Source organism: Mchenga conophoros, linkage group LG23, assembly GCF_057382185.1.
Source record: "Mchenga conophoros isolate Kocher_MC1m ecotype Shallow Benthic linkage group LG23, M_conophoros_male_GT1.1, whole genome shotgun sequence".
Lineage (NCBI taxonomy): Eukaryota > Metazoa > Chordata > Actinopteri > Cichliformes > Cichlidae > Mchenga > Mchenga conophoros.
Window position 1 is genome coordinate 24,847,751 of NC_140547.1, and position 18,435 is coordinate 24,866,185.

The 18,435-nt window shown below is 40.1% G+C and overlaps 1 protein-coding gene across 11 annotated transcripts in view; it reads right to left on the minus strand.

The window, feature by feature from the left end:
* Nucleotides 1-16,580, minus strand: part of inpp4ab (inositol polyphosphate-4-phosphatase type I Ab) — a 78,450-nt gene extending 61,870 nt beyond the window's left edge. For 10 of the 11 annotated variants that reach the window (XM_085265979.1, XM_085265984.1, XM_085265978.1 and 7 more), the window contains exon 1: nt 16,444-16,580. The gene's annotated coding sequence lies outside the window, so the exon portion shown is untranslated. The remainder of the gene's footprint in view (nt 1-16,443) is intronic. The other variant, XM_085265976.1, reaches the window with a different exon arrangement.
* Between the last annotated feature and the right edge of the window lie 1,855 nt (nt 16,581-18,435).

Genomic DNA, 18,435 nt, shown 5'->3' on the forward strand with positions numbered 1-18,435 from the left:
AATTATTATGAATATGAATAAATGAAGGAATTAAAATGCACACTACCCGAGGCCTGTGCTGTGGGTTTTGTGGATTATGATGGCAGATCACTTTAAGGTCATGTCCTATGCTCACCACCATAACACCAGTATACATTTTTAGGTATTTGTCATGGATACAATAACGCTGCTGGGCATCAGCGTATCGATACAGGGACACCAAATACCAATATTTTATTAAATAAATTAAAATGTTCTGGGCATGCTATGAAAAAAAGGAGGGCTCAACTCATGCTTACATTAAATCAGCTCAACTGAAAAACCCTGGACACGCTTAGCTTCGATGATTAATCATAGCTAATTGCTGTATTATCAGTAACAGACGGCTTATAACCAACGGCTTGATCACATTTAATTGCAGACTGAGTCCATCTTTTGGTAACATGTATGGCAGGTTTGAATGACAGTGTTAGTGTGGACACATGAAACAGTATTGACAACGTTTAACTTTGACAATATATGACAACATGATAATATTGTATTGAGTATTGTGATACTCTCCTAGCATGGGTGTCTGGTTATTCCCATGTCTGCTATCTAGTAACTAAAAAGAAAGCTGTTTCAACAAAGCTTTTAAAGAGCAACTGAAAGCAATCTGATGATGACCGTAACAAACTTGTTTCACAGCTGGAGGCAACAACAACAACAAAAAAAGGCCATTGAGGCGATGAAGGCACGCATACAGGAAATATTAGCAGCTGTTGAAAAGTAAACAAAAGACTCCACCCAGCACTTGATAGCAGCACAGAAAGAGGAAACTGTGAATTAAATGGTGGAAAAGCAGGGTTTAACCGGACTGTTAAAAAGCTCAAGCCAAGATAAGGTGGAGCTAAACTTAGGTCTTAAAATCCCAGGAAAAAAGACCACCTAGGATACGTTTGAGCTTACATTTGGCTCGTGCTGAATGTCTGGATATAATGTTTTTGTATAATTTGCTATTAACAATAAAATGCTGTTCAGGTTTTCTTTCACGATTTACTTTTAATATAAAATCCTACACTACTGAACAAGCACTCGCGCAGCACTGCAGCAGCTGTGTCGCCTTGTATTTAAGTGTTTTTAACCTCTCCAAACCTTTCTGTGCCACCACCACCTCTCGTAGCTAAACTTACAAAACCCTGGCTGACCTGTGAAGCTGATAACCACGTTTGTGCAACACCTTAACCTACACTGCTGTGCGACACTGCAAATTTTCTATCTGCTACCAAGTAAATACAGGGTCAATACTGCCGTTACCAATACCAGTACCGATACTTTCCACAAACAAAGGCAACTTATGTAGTGTGTCATGATTTATGAGATGAATCATTATCAATTTACACACGAAAATTAAGACAAAGACAAAATATCGAACTTACCACACAAGTATCGATACCAATACCGACATAGTATCGATACTAAACGATTGTTGATAGAGCCGCACACCCCTGCTGAATTCCAGTGTCACAGTAAAGTCTTTTATATGCGAATATTTAGTGCGCTAAAAATATTTTTCAGTAAAATGAAACTATTTTACGTGAAACACAGAGCTAGAACGTGAAATTAAGATAAGATAAAACTTTATTAATCCCTCGGGTGGGTTCCTCTGGGAAATTCGGTTAATTAAATATGTAGGAAAGCGGGTCCAGGATCAAAACAAACTCTTCCTTGCTTGTGAGAATCGGATGAACCCAGCATCTCAGTTTCTTCCTCTTCTTGTCAATTTATGTGCATTTTTTACAGCAGATTTTTGTGTTTTGTATTTTGCTCACTGTATAAAGCCCTAAAGTGAAACCAGAAAGTAGGAACATATCCTGGATATATATATCCTGCTTTATAGTTCAAGCCACAGGTGCCATGCTCGTTGGTTCTAGTGGTTTAGGTCTGTGGTCTCTCTGATATTTGTTGCCTACTCACAGTCTGCTGATGGGAAAACAGGAAAGAGGAAGTAATCTGATCTGGGGTCAGTGAGGACGATGTTCCAGGCACATATTACAATCTGAAAAATGGCAGCAGAAGGTCAGGGTTTTAGAGCTGATCTGCGATGTGTCCCTCTCACATACGGAACTCTTAAATGAACCCACAGTCAGGGTTGGGTTAGCAGTTGCTCTTGCTGTTCATTTTCAACCACTGAAGCAAAGCTGGAAAATAAAAATGACGCAGCAGCAGCAGTAGCAGCAGATCAGTTGTCAACATTTGCACCCATGAGCCGATAACAGTTACCCCTCTGTGTGTGTGTGTGTGTGTGTGTGTGTGTGTGTGTGTGTGTGTGTCCGTGTGTCCTCTGGGATCGGCATTAGAATAAAGCATGAATAATTTCTTCAGAGCGACAGAGCAGCTGTAGCCCTTTCACATGAAAATGAGCATTGCCCACGACCTCAGAGTACACCCACTTTCTCCCCCTCCCTCTCAGCCTCATCACCCTCACCATCCATTTCTCACTTCAATCGAGCTCAACTCTGGCTCGAAAAAGCTGCAAATGCCACGACTTCTCCTCAGCCCTACGAGCCAAAGAAACCCAGACAACAACAACAAGCTGACGTGTACATCTGTTAATCACGTTTCTGATATTTGCTGAAAACGTCCTGGAATATATGAGCTGACAGAGAGGGATGTTGAGTATGAAAGGAGAGTCAAAGCCTCACTCTGTGTTTTGTAGTGTGAAACTGCTTCTGGCTTGAGCCAGCACCCACTTCCTTCTGCTGTTTCAGGAAGTGTCTTTAAACAATCTGGCCCACAGCAGCAGCAGCTCTAAGTCTGGCCCCCTGATGACACTTAAGAGCTGATATACTAGTCTTCCTACACTTCAGATTCTGACTAACAAATATCTCCTGAAGGTCTTTTAGACCTTTTTAGAACATAAAGGTTGGGTTTGTAGACATAGGATTAAATATAGTGAAGCCTGACTTGTTTAAACCAACCATCACACAGCTCTTTAATGAAATGAAACAACCACAGAAGTAAAACAGCACACAAACCACTCAGTTCACCAGTGAAGAGAAAGTTGGCAGTCACATGTTGACAGGTGAAAACCTCTGTTTAGACACATTGGATACTGACTTGTCAGGGATATTTCCTTAACAGCCACGATTCAAACAATACCTGATGATGGCTTTTCCAGCATAAACGTAAGACGAGTACAGTTCCGGACATTAAATAAACACACAAAGGGTTACTGAATACTGTAGGGCTTTCAAACGTGAACCAGTGAAGCCGCGGAGGTCTTTTCTGCTCAGGATTATGCTGCAACACAAAAAGATGCAGAAAAGAAGTGTCTTCAGCTTTGGAAGACTAGAAGACAATGAAAGCAGAAGCGAGCTGGCAGTGTCAACTTGCGAGTCTCTCTTTGATGGAAACTGTAAGCACTGGTTCCTGCACCATAAAGGAAGTAATCACTGAAGACTTGCTGATGAAGAACAGAAGCCTTAAGCCAACAAACACAACACAGGGCTCTTAAAACATCTGCAAGCTCCGCCGCTTCAAAAGGAAATGACCTAACTATTGTTTAATACAGCAATGCTGCAAAATACTACAAACACTGGGTGTGTATCTAACACCTGCCAATCTGCAGCCACTGTGGTAATGCCTGTTGAAAGGCGTCAGCAGGCAGCCATGACTTTTATAAATTGTGACAAAGACATCAAAACAAATTTGACTTTTTAAGCATGTCCTGCACGTGACCCATCCAGTCTCTTTTTAAGGTTCTCTGGAAAGAAACAAGTAGCTCCTTCCAACTATATATGACCATTTAAATTTGTACTTGTATATTATCATCATCGTCTCTTTCTCATTATATCTATCCATAAACTTGTATTAGACTCCTTCCACAAAGTTTTACAGCCTCCTCCGAAGTACATAGATGTGAACTCACATGGTAAGCTGCGGCAGCCAGAGTTGTTAGTCCTACACTGACCACCATAGATTATGAACTTAAACTCGGAGTGGAAAGAAAACAACTCAGTCGACTGCAATCTCCAATCAACTGAGATCTAGTGGTGAGATTTTACATACTGTGAACTATTTTATATTAAGTTGGCATTCGATACACCATTCCCAAATTCTGCTGTAGACTGGCTCTTTGGGGAAAGGGACAGGTCAACAAATCTATTAAGGGCCATTCTGCTGTGCTTTGTTCACAAAGTGAGACTCAAGATCAATTCTGTCTTTTAAAAACCCATCTAAAAAATACAATACACAAAATCAAATGTGATATTTGGCACATTTGACAGCACTACAACACCAGGATGGTGGCATTTGTCATTACTAAAAAGCAGCAAATCCATGTTTTTTCTTTGTCCTTAAAAGTTGTCAAAACTCAGTCTTTTTAAGTTGGCTTGTGCTCTAATTGTGGCTTAAAATAAGATTTTAACATGAATTCAGAGACTGAACTGCCATTAACCCCTGGAGGGTCTTAGGTCGATTTGTGGCTCTAAGCCCAATAGTGTATGCATTTTTATAGGACCCTCCAGGGGTTAAATTCATCATGTGGGCACAAACATCAGGGAGTTTTGAAACCACCTTTTGTTTTTTGCTAACTATTCTTCATCCTTTTCTCAATCACGACCCTTTATCTACTTACTAAGTATGTTTGTAATGACTAGGGGTGCAACAATACACAAAATTCACGGTTCGGTTCGATACTTTGGTGTCACGGTTCGATATTTTTTCGATACAAAATAAAATGTTCATGCCTTTTTAATTTGTCATTTATTAAAATTATAAATATATATTTTAACTCAAAAGTACAGTTTTTAAATTTAACCCTAACCCTTGTGCGTGTTTTTTATTTTGACAGTGAATGCGCACCTGTGGACCACTTATGTGCAGCCCTGGTTATTTAGCTCATCATATCGCAGCCACAGAAATTCTTTTGTCCATGAAACCATAAAGTTGCACTTTCTTTTTGCCTTATAGTCTGATTTGTCATAACTTCTCCGTTTTGTGGTAAGCTTTTCTTTGGCTGTCACTTCTTCACCCTGACCTGTCTTATTTGGCTCAGCAGAACTGAAATAAATCCTGCTGCTTTTACACGCGCACTCACATAAGCTCAGCGATTCTCTGCGCGATCAACCTCTCACATGTTTAAGCTGCGGGAGATTTCACTTGTCATGTTTGCGTAGTAAGCTAACGATTAATAAGACAATGTCAGAGGAATTGGTGCACAAATTATCATCACTCACAGATCAGTGCTGTCGCTCTCTATACACAGTTCGCACGATTGCAAAGTGAAAGCAAAAAACAAGCGCAAATTCAAACGCGATTTCAATATGTCACATATTGACAGTGGCTCACCGATGCCAATGACATAATTACCCAGCTACATTTCCGAAAGAATGCAAAAGCATTGACATATATTTTTCCTTCCTACGATAGGCCGACGGGCAGGGCAGAGATAGATTTTGGTAGCCCGACTGGAAAAATCGCTAGCCCCGGGACGTCGGGCTAGTGATTTTGCGAGCCCTGTATCTTATTGAGGAATCACTCATCTTTGGAAAAGAGAGTTTATTACAGAGAAATGTCTCTTTCCAAAATAAAAGCTATACTATCCGCTTCTTCTGGGCTATATTCTCAGCAGCATATTAAACATATCAGGTCCCCATAAGGCGAATCCTGTGCTAACGGCTCTCTAAATGACTCGGGTAAAATTTGTAGCATGCATGCTTGTTGTTTTTGTCTTTGCACTAGGATGATATTGGTGTAAATGTGCAGTCATATTCGTTGTGTTCCCACTAGTGCTTTCAGGTTAACCTCGTTAAAATGACCTTAACGCCACAACACGGCAAATCTCCGTTAACGAGCTACCCCTGATAGCCCCGTGCATGGGGCTAGACAGCCAACACGTTAACAAGCTAACTGCGCTAACACGCTAGCTCCCACCCATGTAATTGAGCATTGCACGGCACATCCAACATACTGTTTTACTTTAGTCCATGAGCGCTTACCTTCAGGGTCATACGTCACATGAAAACCAAAATAATTCCAAACGCCAGATCTGAATGAGGGTGGGGGAGGTTCAATTTGCCATGTTGCAAGGAGAGCTTAACTTCTGTCACGCTAGCTTGCCCTGCGCTCTTCCTTCTGACTATGCTGTCTGTGTGGAGCGCTCAGTGAATCTGCGTTCGACTACTCCGCCTAGGCTGCACTGTCGAGCGCAGATCCACTGAGCGCTCCACACAGACAGCATCGTCAGAAGGAAAGTTGATAAAATAAATTACAAATGTTGTATTGTTCGATACATATGCGTACCGAACCGAAAGCACTGTATCGAACGGTTCAATATCGATACGAATATCGTTGCACCCCTAGTAATGACACAGTAAAACTACCAGTCACACTTCAGCCATGAAAGCAACAGTTATCTAACATAAAATCTCTATGTGGTGAAGCTGACTTACAATTACTAGAAAATAAAACTTTCCACGGCTCTAATTGTGAAAACTGATACTCAGACTGCTGGCTTTATTTCACCGTCTTGTCCCTTGAGTCGTGTGAAAAGTGAACTGCTTCAGTGCTTGCATGTGCAGGAAAAATTTATTTTGCTCATAAGGGTGGAAAGAAAAACCGCTAATAAACAGTTCTACGTGACCTTATCTGGTGCGAAGGAGAAGTAAGTCACTAATAATGAATCATCACAATGACACAAAAAAATGTCACCATGATGAAGGCGGCAACACGGAGCACTAAGGCTGCTGTAGGCAAAAATAATATCAATAGGCTGGGTGTTGGAGGAAGGGGGTAGTAAAGAAGCCAATAAAGTAAGATATGCCAACATCCTGACTGGTTACTCACCTCAATGCCTTTTAAATAAAGGTCATCGTCACCCTTTAAGACTAAGATTTCACTTCCCCGCAGACACATATGGACAACTGTATATACCAAAAACACAGCATTGCTTATATTATCCTACCTCCTTCCTCGCTAGAATTCTTCCTTTCCCTCTACATATCACTGCACATTTGATTTTCTTTCAAATCATTTACAAACAAGACACAAGCAGACAGCAACAGTACACTTCACAAATTCATCATCCTCATCTAAGAAGTGTTGTTAGGCCCCGGTCACAAAAGAGTACGGCCCAGTCAGCAACCACCAGGCAACTACTAGTTGCTAAGGAAAAATGTGTATTACCGTTTGGCAAGGGGCTCCCTGGGGTTCCTGGCAGTCAATGGTTGAAATTGGATGTGAGGTAAAGTGGGTGCTGCACAAAAACATCCTTGAAATTGGTTGCTAGCAGACTGCTGCAGTTAGCCATAGTTTGCATGGTAGACGCCAACTTGTCTGCAAACATTTGTCAACTGCAACAAGTGCAACACAAACCAGAAATGAAGAACATTCACCTTCCAACATCAGGGCCCTTTTAATGTGTTAAATGCAGCACTGAGGCCCCATCTCCAGTTTACACCAGTTTGAGTTCTCCTCTGCAAGTAGTTGAGTGTTTGCAGACAAGTCTGCATCTTTCATACAAACTAAGAGTGACAGCAGCAATTAGGGCTGCCACAATTAGTCGACTAGTCACGATTATGTCGACTATTAAAATCGTCAACGACTAATTTAATAGTCGACGCGTCATTTGAAGCTTTGTAAGATCCTGAAAGACGCAGAAATAAGTAGTAGGATTTAATTGTGTAATAACGGACTGAAACAGAAGATGGCAGCACTGCATGCACAAGGATGCCAGCTGCCGTTAAACCCTGAAGAAGAAGAAGCAGTGTCCGGTATCGTAGCTGTGTCCAAATTCAGGAACCGCATCCTCCTGTGCTCGTATTTGTAGGCCGATTACGTTACAGCGACACGACAAAGACTGTGCAAATTCGAAGACTCCGAAAAATGGGGCTGACAAATGCGTCCTTCATTTTTCTAGATTTGAAGGATGCGTCGGGTGTATACTTCGTGGCCCAACCTATTCCAGAATTCACAGCGCGGCCCAGCTCAGTTTCCAACAATGGCGGCAGCTAGTTAGTTTTAATATTACTCTTATTATTCTTTCTGGGTCACAAAATAAACGTTTAACATATTTTCGGGCAAGAATGTAACTGTGTAAACTTCAAATATCTGCTCAGTTTATCAAGACACCACATATTTTCAAAAGCGTTCCGACGTTTTCGGAGACGTCTGTTACCCACTAGCTCGATAGCCGGGGTTCAAGGCTCACTAGAGCCCGTTTCAGTATTTTATTTGTTCCTGAGTAAATCGGTTTGGCTGAGATGAAAGTTATAGTTTTTACACAGCTGAATAAACGTCAAGCAGACAACTGATCATCAGGAGTGTGAGATGCTCAAGAATATACTCCGATGTCCCGTTATATTTTAGATAGCAAGGAGTTTATTAAACTTCACCGAAACAATCTGCAAATTTCATTAAAATTTAATAAACTATCATCTTGTCTTTATTTTTAGTTAGCACATACCTTAAACACTTAAAGCTGTGAGCTAATGATAGTTATATAAGAGCAGATGCATGCTGGTGCAATAAGCTGTACGTTTTACTCCCAATGGATGCAGAATCTGATTAGTCGACTAATCGCAAAAATAATCGGTGACTAGTCGACTATCAAAATAATCATTTGTGGCAGGCCTAGCAGCAATCAATTTCAATTTCATCCATCCATCCATCCATTCGCTTCCGCTTATCCTTTTCAGGGTCGCGGGGGGCGCTGGAGCCTATCCCAGCTGTCATAGGGAGAGAGGCAGGGTACACCCTGGACAGGTCGCCAGTCTGTCGCAGGGCTAACACATAGGGACAGACAACTAGGGCTGCTCGATTATGGCAAAAATGATAATCACGATTATTTTCACTGAAATTGAAATTGTAAAAACTATAACTTTCATCTCAGCCAAACCGATTATGGCAAAAATGATAATCACGATTATTTTTCACTGAAATTGAGATCACGATTATTTGACGATATTTATTTAACCCGTTAAGACCTACTATAGAACCAAGTCCACCGGCTTTAAAGGGTTAACAATGACTTTAAAAAAATAATATAAAATAGTGTGCAACACCACTGAAGTTTGTTTTTTTTAAACTCTCTTTTCAACCAACGGCAGTCACTCTCCAAATAACTTCTGCTTAGCTTTCCGAGCTTCCCTCGGGTCCTCTTAATCAGCGGTCTCCAACCTTTTTTGCGCCACGGACCGGTTTATGCCCGACAATATTTTCACGGACCGGCCTTTAAGGTGTCGCGGATAAATTAGGGAGGGGCTAATAATCGGCTCAGTCATTTTTAATGATCGTTGAAAGCCCAGATCGTAATCGTGATTAAAATTCGATTAATTGAGCAGCCCTACAGACAACCATTCACACTCACATTCACTCGCACATTCACACCTAGTGGCAATTTGGATTATCCAATTAACCTATCCCCACAAGCTGCATGTCTTTGGACGGTGGGAGGAAGCCGGAGTACCCGGAGAGAACCCACGCAAACACGGGGAGAACATGCAAACTCCACACAGAAAGACCCCGGCCTGATGGTGGAATTGAACTCAGGACCTTCTTGCTGTGCGGCAAGAGTGCTAACCACCGTGCCACCGTGCTGCAGAATTTCAATTTCAATTGAATTTAAAATTCTTTATTGTCCCACAAGGGGAAATTAGTTTAGGAGCAGGCAACAATAAGAGTAAACAAAACAATAATATTAAAGTTATAATTACAATAAGAGCAACAGACAGAAATCAACCAATGGTTAAATGACAATTTCCTCCAACTAAACTCTGATAAAACAGAAACTCTAATTATTGCTCCAGACAACATGGCCTCAGAAATTAGGCAGCATATCAGCTTCTTAGACCCTTATGTAAAATCGAGCCTCAGAAACCTCGGTGTCATATTTGACAGCTCGATGTCGCTCGAGCAGCATTCTAAGCAGCTGGTCCGAAACTGTTTTTATCATTTAAGGAATATTTCAAAACTCAGACTAATGGTGTCAAAGCCTGACCTTGAGACGATTATTCATGCTTTTATTTCCTCCCATTTAGACTACTGTAATGGTCAACAAATCAGCCTTAAATCATCTTCAGACTGTGCAGAATGCTGCAGCACGTCTCTTAACAGGCACCAAGAGAAGATCTCGTATTACTCCAGTTTTAGCCTCCCTTCACTGGTTGCCTGTAAGTTTTAGGTTTCATTTTAAAATTTAAGTTCTAACCTTTAGGGCCCTACATGGTCAAGCTCCCCAATATTTATCTGACCTGCTGAAACCAAATTCATCTTCTCGAGCTTTAAAGTCATTAGATCAGAGACTGCTGGTGGTACCGTGCACTCGTTTTAGAACTCGTGGTGATCGGGCCTTTCAGGCAGTGGCACCACAGTTGTGGTATTCTCTTCCACTGTCTCTATGCTGCACGGACTCCATTGATCCTTTTAAAAAACAGCTGAAGAAATTTTTATTTAGAAAAGCATTTGATTAATTTCCTCTTATGTTGTTTTTATTGTTTTACATTGTTTTATATTTCCATTTCTTGTGTTGTAAAGCACTTTGTGATTTTTAGCTGTGAAAAGCACTATATAAATACATTTTACCTACTTACTTATAACTCTCCACAATCCCAATATCAGCAGTTTTAATAAAAGTGGGTGATGAGCAAGAAAAGAGAACTTTCTAAAATCAACACTCAGGGCTTTAGTTTCTTAAACATTCAGTGAAAGGAAGGACTCATCACGCCAACTGGTTGCTAGCAACTAAAGCGATCAGAAGGAGGCTTCTGGTGTAGCACCCTCATTGCGACTCTGGACTCTCCTCCTCCTCCTCCTTTACACACCCACTATGGATAACGATGTCATCTGCAAACATAGTTCACAAAGACTAGACCGCACTGACAAGCAGTAGGGCAAATCAAAATTTAAAAGAAATTCTAAATAAATTTCTTATTTGTCTTGCAGGGAGAAATCAGTATATCATTCCTCAAGGTTTGCATCCTCCTATTTTCCCTGCCTGTCTGCAAACATTTGTCTCCAGCTCGCTGCTTCCCAAATATCTGAGCCAGTTAATACCTTCTCTGCCAGAAAAAGCAACAACATCTCCTCAAGAGGTGTCCCATCATACCCAAACTGCACCTCTCCAAAATGGTGTCAAATATAAGCCTGTGTGGTTACAATGGTGGATTCTCATATTAAAAGCATAATGAGATCACCACGTGTAAAGGTCAGTCATTCCCCAGGCTTCAGACTGCTCTGCGCTCAGTGTCAAATGCTTTCTTTTCTTACATTAGGCTCTGTTTGATGTCACTGAGAGCTGACATCTTGGCTCCACCCACCTGCAATTCAAGCCATCTGTTTATGAGGGGCAGCCAATGAGAAAACAGATGGCTTTTAAAGGGACAGAAGCTAGAAAGGATCTGAAAAGAAACTCCAAACTTACTTTACTTACTTAATTTGGAGAAAATGTTTTTGGTGCGCAAGTTCAAAGGATTATTTTTCTTTGTTCCCTGAAAGAGACTCAAGAGAACAATCAAATAAATCAATATTTTGTGTTCTGATAGAAGGATAATAGTGGTCTACACACCTGAATCAAATGATTACTTCATTACCAGGCCTCTGCAGAACTTCAAGACATGTTGAGGAAATAATTTAGCCATTTAAATCAGCTGTGATAGATCAAGGACACATCTAGAACCTGCAGGACACCGGCCCTTGATGCCTGGGTTTGGACACCACTGGGGTAAGCAATGGTGAAGACTTAGATCACAGAGAACTAAGCAACAAATTCGGACATTCAAAACTGCATATTATAATAGCTGTAGTGGCGGGAATACATTTTTCCTACTCTATTTGACAGAGGCTTTATTGATAGCAAAGTCATTATCGAATTGGCTTACTGATGTGTTTCTTTATCGAGTCCCTTTATTGATTCTTAACCTGGTTTTACATGAGGAAACAAGTATACCCACGCACATTTTCAGTGTTGATACAACTGCTTTATTATCTGAAATCCTTCTCCCACATTTAAAATGGAGGAGGTGAAAAAATATTTGCATGACGATCGTTTTCATTCATGTTTCAGCATGTTGCTGTTGGCTTCACCTCAACTGAAATAAGTTACAGAAAATATAATGAGCCAGAACCTGCATGGATTAATAAAGCTGATAAAAGCACATAAAAGTCTCATTCTTTGGAAAAATTTGGAACCGGTTTCAAGTGACACTCGTTTTCAGTTTCCATCTGAAAAACCAGTGCAGACATGGTCAAATCAAAGCATCTAAACTATTTTATAGCCAACTCGTCATTACAATTTTACACTAGCTTGAAGCAGAACTTTTCAAATTCCTCTTAATCAATCTGAACTGGTCTCCTTGTATTTTACTAACTATTTATTTATTCTATTCTATTCTATTTATTAAGTTTGCTCGGGTAGCTGTAGCTAGGCGGTAGAACAGGTCATCTGCTAAACTGATGACTGGTGCCAGTCTGCATGCTAAAGTATCCTTGGGCAAGACACTACCGTGTAAGGACTTTATCTAAACTCTAAGTCTACTACAATATGGTTAATTTCTTACCAGAACTTTTCTTTGTGGTTTAAAAAGAACTGTTCACAAAAGATATTTGTAGAAGAAACTAAATAACTCTTGCAAATCTGGAATTAAAATTATTTCCTTTTCTTTTCCTGAACAGAAGTAAGATATGGTAAAAATAAGATACGTATCAGGTTAAAATTACACTCACCAGACTTTCAGGTAGACCTGTTCAACTGTATATCAGAGATTAAAGGTCAGTACAATTGCCACATAAGCATGGTATGCATGCATGCATGCATGGTATTTAAATGTGAATAACATTTGGTTTGTATACTCTACTGCAAGAAAGCTTTACATGTCTTTCAGTTTCTGTTGATCAGTTGGAACTGCAACAGACATGAAGACATCTTTGCGGGAAACTGAAATGTAACCTTAAATTACCTTTAGAATATTTGTTGGTGCCTCTGTGAGATAACGTCTCGTTACACAGTACTGTATAAAAGTCTCGAGTCACCGCTCATTTCTTTATTTTGTTTGTCATTGTCATGCTGGAACATGAAGCCACTGCCAATCAGGTGCTTTCCAGATGATGGTACTTTACTGTGTTCATAATTCATTAATTTAGACACAGACCTCCGACACCACTGGCTGAAAGCAGGATTGCTGGATTTTTTTTTCTCACTGTTAAAGACGTGACTTTCAAATACAGTTCATCTCTTGTAGACAGTTCTCTTTTTAGGCTTGCCACTTCTTTGACCTCCGATTGTCCAATTTCCTCTGATTTTTAAAAGGACAAACTGCACACCATGCTGAGATATGCAAAAAATTTCAAGTAACATCTCTTTGGGAATCAACATGTTTGTGAAAATAAATACTATTTTGTTTTTTGGAATTTTCCATGGACTTATCTTTGGCAATTTTCATAGATTCAACTAAAGAAATGGAAACAAATGTTGTGTTTCTGTGGCAGGATGATAGTAAAAAAGTGCCTAAAGATACATTTTAAAATTGATTCTTTGCTGAGCTGTCTGTTGTGTGCAGACACAACACTGGTTCATCCCTTGAGTAAGGAGCCTTTTGTGCTCAAGTGATTCATATGTCAGTGTTACATGGGTTAACAAAAAAAAGGAAAAAGAACTTTTGAAAACCTTCAGAAAGCCTGGAGAACTATTGTTCAAGAGCACTTAAAAAATGAAAGAAAGGTCTGGCTCCATGGAAGCAAAATATAAAGAAGTGAGAGGTGGCTCAAGACTTTGCTCAAAGTAGATATTATTAATTTAACTTTAAATTAGTTTTACACTTGTATCAGACCAGTGCTTGGTATCAGCAGATACCCACAGTCTAGTTATTGGTGTAGTAACTTCTCATTAGTCGCTGATCTCAATAAATGAAACCAGAACTAGCAGATGTGATGAAACGTTTCTCTTTGGTTTTATTCAGTTTTGCTTATGTCCTGAATCCCAGCAAAATGCTGATGGCAGCGGATCTACTAGCTCATCTCCACTGTCTTTCCATCTTTGTGTTTAACATGACCTGATAACATCGAGGGTTTATGGAGCGATGTATTTTGATGAAGAGGATGACACAGCTCATTACCAACCGGCCTCCTCCTCCTCATTATGTAAGCTACATACTTCTCCTCCTGCATGTATTAAAACAGACGGGTAATGAGACAACAGAGAACATCTGCCACGACCACCGCCGCACACGTGCTCGCTGTATACATGACGAGAGCGCAGAGGGAGACGCGGATGAAGATGAATCAACGTGCTGCCGCCTGACCCCCAGCTCGGCACTGAGTGGGAGAGTTTGATGAGTCACCACGCGCACACACAAATATAACAGACAGAGGAGGGCAGTGACCAGATGGCTTCAAATCACATCAATCTGTCAATACAGACAGAATCAATACGCCATCTTTCTAAATTCAGAGACTAAATTTATTTAACTTGACATGCGAAGCCTCTTCACTCGAAGGTAATTAACGATCAACAGCAAGCAAGTGTATTTGCCGCTCTTCTTTCTCATAAACTGGATTTATTTAGAGGAAGTTAACCCTCAAATGTGGCCAATCCTGAGTCATAATCAGAATTCCCTCTTTTTCTGTTAGTTACTGTCTCCATTACTCGGTTTAACTGCTGCACAGGCAAAGATGTAAACAAAAAACTGTAAGAAATCATTAAAAAAAAAATCACTGTTTCAAAGCCTCCCTGACTTCTAAAATATTACATATAAACTCAGCGAACACTTCACCAGACGGATACAGCTGTTCAACTGCTCGTTAACACACAAATTTTAACCAGCCAATCACATGGCAACTGCACATCAGGATGTGGAAGAAAGGTGATTTAAGTGACACTGAATGTGGCATGGCAGCTTGTCTGGGTAAATCAGAAACTGCTGATGTGCTGGGATTTTCCCACACAATCATCAGGGTTTACAGAGAATGGCCAACAAGGGAATGGCCAGACTGCTTTGACCTGAAAGGAAGGCAACAGTAACTCAAATATGCACTTTTTACAATCAATGTATGCAGAAGAGCATCTCAACAGTAGAAGACCACACTGTATGCCACTCCGGTCAGATAACAACAGGAAGCTGAGGCCATGGTTCACACAGGCTCGCTAAAACTGGACAATAGAAGATTAGAAAGATGAGTCAGAATTTGATGTAAACAACATGAAAGCATGGATCTGTATGGCTTCATATCAACAGTTCAGACTGCTGCTGATGGTGTCATGGTATAGGGGATATTTTCTTGACACACTTTAGGCCCCTTAGTACCAACTGAGCATCGTTTAAACACCACAGCCTACCTGAGTATATTTACTGACCATGTCCATTCCTTGACATGGTCCCTGGACAGTGCACCATCTTCTGATAGATGTGGAGCCGATAAATGTGCTGCAACTCTGCAATGTTATCATGTAACGTTGACCAAAATCTCTAAGGAGTGTTCCCAGCACCTTATTGACACTACAACATGAAGAATTAAGACAGACCTGAAGGATGTAATACTTTCACCAAAGCAAAGTAAAACACACTCAAACTGCCTAAATGTAACACCTGTTCCACACAAATGTGTGATTATAACCTATATACTGTAATTTGTTTATATATATATATACTGTTTAATAAACCAGACTAAACTTTTAGGGGTCTCTTTACATGCCTGAAATCAAAGATGCAAAAGCCAGCTGGAAGACTTATTTGCTCATCATCTGGCACCAGCATTGAAGCTAATTTAAATCCATTCATACACACTCGCATTGAAGGCCTTATTTCCTGGCAGGTCACCCTCCACGACCACCACCACCACCACCTCCTCCTCCTCCTCCTCTAGAGCATCATCAGCTCTTCAGAAATCGATGTCCAGCTGACCTTGAAACTCAAAACCAGCAGAAAAAAAACTGCAGTAAAGTGCGCGGACCACATGTGCCAGCATCCACACGCAGTAACGCGAGAACAAATGGCCATGTTGATGCGTGCATGAGCCGCAGCATCACTGCTGTAAGCACGCCCAGCGGTGTCATAGCAGGACACTGTGTATGTTTACACTCCTGTCACACACACAGAGGCACGGGGTTGTAGGAAAACGCATCGTTTTCCTCAATAAGTTACGTAATAGAGGCAGCAGCGTTTCTGCGCTCTGACCCGCCTGCCACACTCAAGAAACCACCTACACATCTTAATATGTCCTGTCAGTACAACATTGAACACTTCAGCGCATTTATACCCCCCGTGCTGTCTTAGTTAATGTCCTCTGCGTCTGACGTTAGACGTCAGTTACAAGTTTTATCTGTGAACTGTCTTCTTCACTGAAACCAAACCAACGCTTCCGTTTCCCAACTTACACTCAGCACTATAAACACTAACAAAATCCGCAGAAATTAGCTCTAAACAGCCGACAAAAAACATCTTAATACGGCGTCACCTAAATTAAGGTTTACCGTAAATAAACTCTACTTACCGGCTCGGCTGCGTGCGGGATTAAATATCCGATTAACGAGCAGAAACACAAACTGTTGGCAGGAGAGCGTCCTCAAACTGCCGCACTGTTTCCTTCACTGCTTCTTTCTGGCTGCAGCAGCCAAAGCCGTCGGCCACGCCCCCTCCGCACAGCACGCCGGTAGCGTCATCACGCAGACCTTTACGCAATTTACGTTACTATTTTTTTTATACAGACTGACAAAAATTAAGAAATTATCTTCCTTAATAATAAGAAACTGTTAAACGTTGAAATAATAAAGCTATTTATTTTAATGTTTGTATTTTTTAATCTCCTCGTATTTTATTTTGATTTGTATTCACCGAGAGAATGACTAACTTGAAATGCTTCCTCTTATCTTCATCAGTGCTCTTCAATTTGTAATATTATTTGTTAACAGGATTTCTGATTTGTTACTTTTCCACAGTTGACTTGTCTTGTTTTTACAATAATTTGCTTTGACTGCAGCCTTCAAAAAAATAAAAAAAAATAAAAAATAAAGACTGTATCTCTATATAACTTATATACAGTCAATGGCTGAGAGTTCAGCAGCAATATTCAATAAGTTTCCATCAGACTGGGTCCATGTTACCAGCCAAACGGGTAATCATAAGAAAGTTTTGAATTCCGTATGTACGTATTTGGGTGTTAAGGTGACATTTTTGCAAGAAAAAAAATTATATAATTAGTTATAAAAAAAACTGAACACGTATGTATTTAAAAAAGCATAAATAAATAACCGTGTTAGAGTTACTACAGCAACAGGTTGTAGCTCACTGTGCCATTTTTGAGCACAACGTTGGTGCTTTTGCCTCATTTTTAAATTAGTAATCCCAGTAGAACAGTCTAAGCAGAGACTTCAGTGCTTGGCAAACAATCAATAGAATCAATATAATTATAAAATAAATAAATAAATAAATGTCAACTTCAGGAAAAAACTTGACTTGATTTTGTGTCTTTAGGCTATTGTTAACAGCAAGCATGAGGTTAGTGCATATGTGTTTTTATTGAAGGGATTATTGCAAAGGAAAAAAAAACTTCTCCTGGGGAACTACTGCTCAAGACCACTTAGCAGTAGTTAACGGGATCTCGTTTGTAATGAGTTGGTGGAATGCTGCTCATAAATATGAGTAGGTGTTACTGACTTCTATATAATTATTTATTAAATACACAGAAGGAAAATTTTAAATAACAGTAATAAACTACTCGGTCTCTCTGACAAAAACATGGGAGTTTAGTTGAACCAGGAGGGGGCGATATTGCTCTTCTTACCATGAGTTACATGCAGGGTATTTCTTACAATATCAGTCACATTTATTTATTTATTTATTAAAAACTGCTGAACCCACTCAATTCAATTCAATTTCATTTATACAGAGGCGAATCACAACATTTTCCTCAAGGCGCTTTAGATTGAAGGGTAGAAAGCCTACAATAAAAAAGAAAAAACCTCAACAATCAGACTACCCCCTTTGAGCAAGCACTTGGCAACCGTGGGAAGGAAAAACTCACTTTTAACAGGTAGAAACCTCCGGCAGAACCAGGTTCCGGGAAGGGCGGCGATATGCTGCGACCTGTTGGGGGTGAGGGGAGGAAGACCGGACAAAAGACACGCTGTGGAAGAGATTAACAATAACTATTAATTAAATGCAGAGCGGTGTATAAACACGTATCTGATTCAGCCCTTAGTATATGCTCTATCAAAAAGTTCAGTTTTAAGCTTAATCTTAAAAGTAGAAAGAGTGTCTGTCTCCTAAATCCAAAATAGGAGCTCAATAGAAATAAGACACTTCATGGGGGCAGCTGAACCTTGTGCATAACAAATATTGAAAACTCATGCCTGTTGTAGACAAAAACCTAAAAACATTGAATGTGTACTTCTGTCTTATTTAGGTCATTTTTGTAGTCGCAGAAAATCATTTGAATTCATTTTATCCTTAAATTATTTTAACTCTCTATGGCAATGATTTCAAA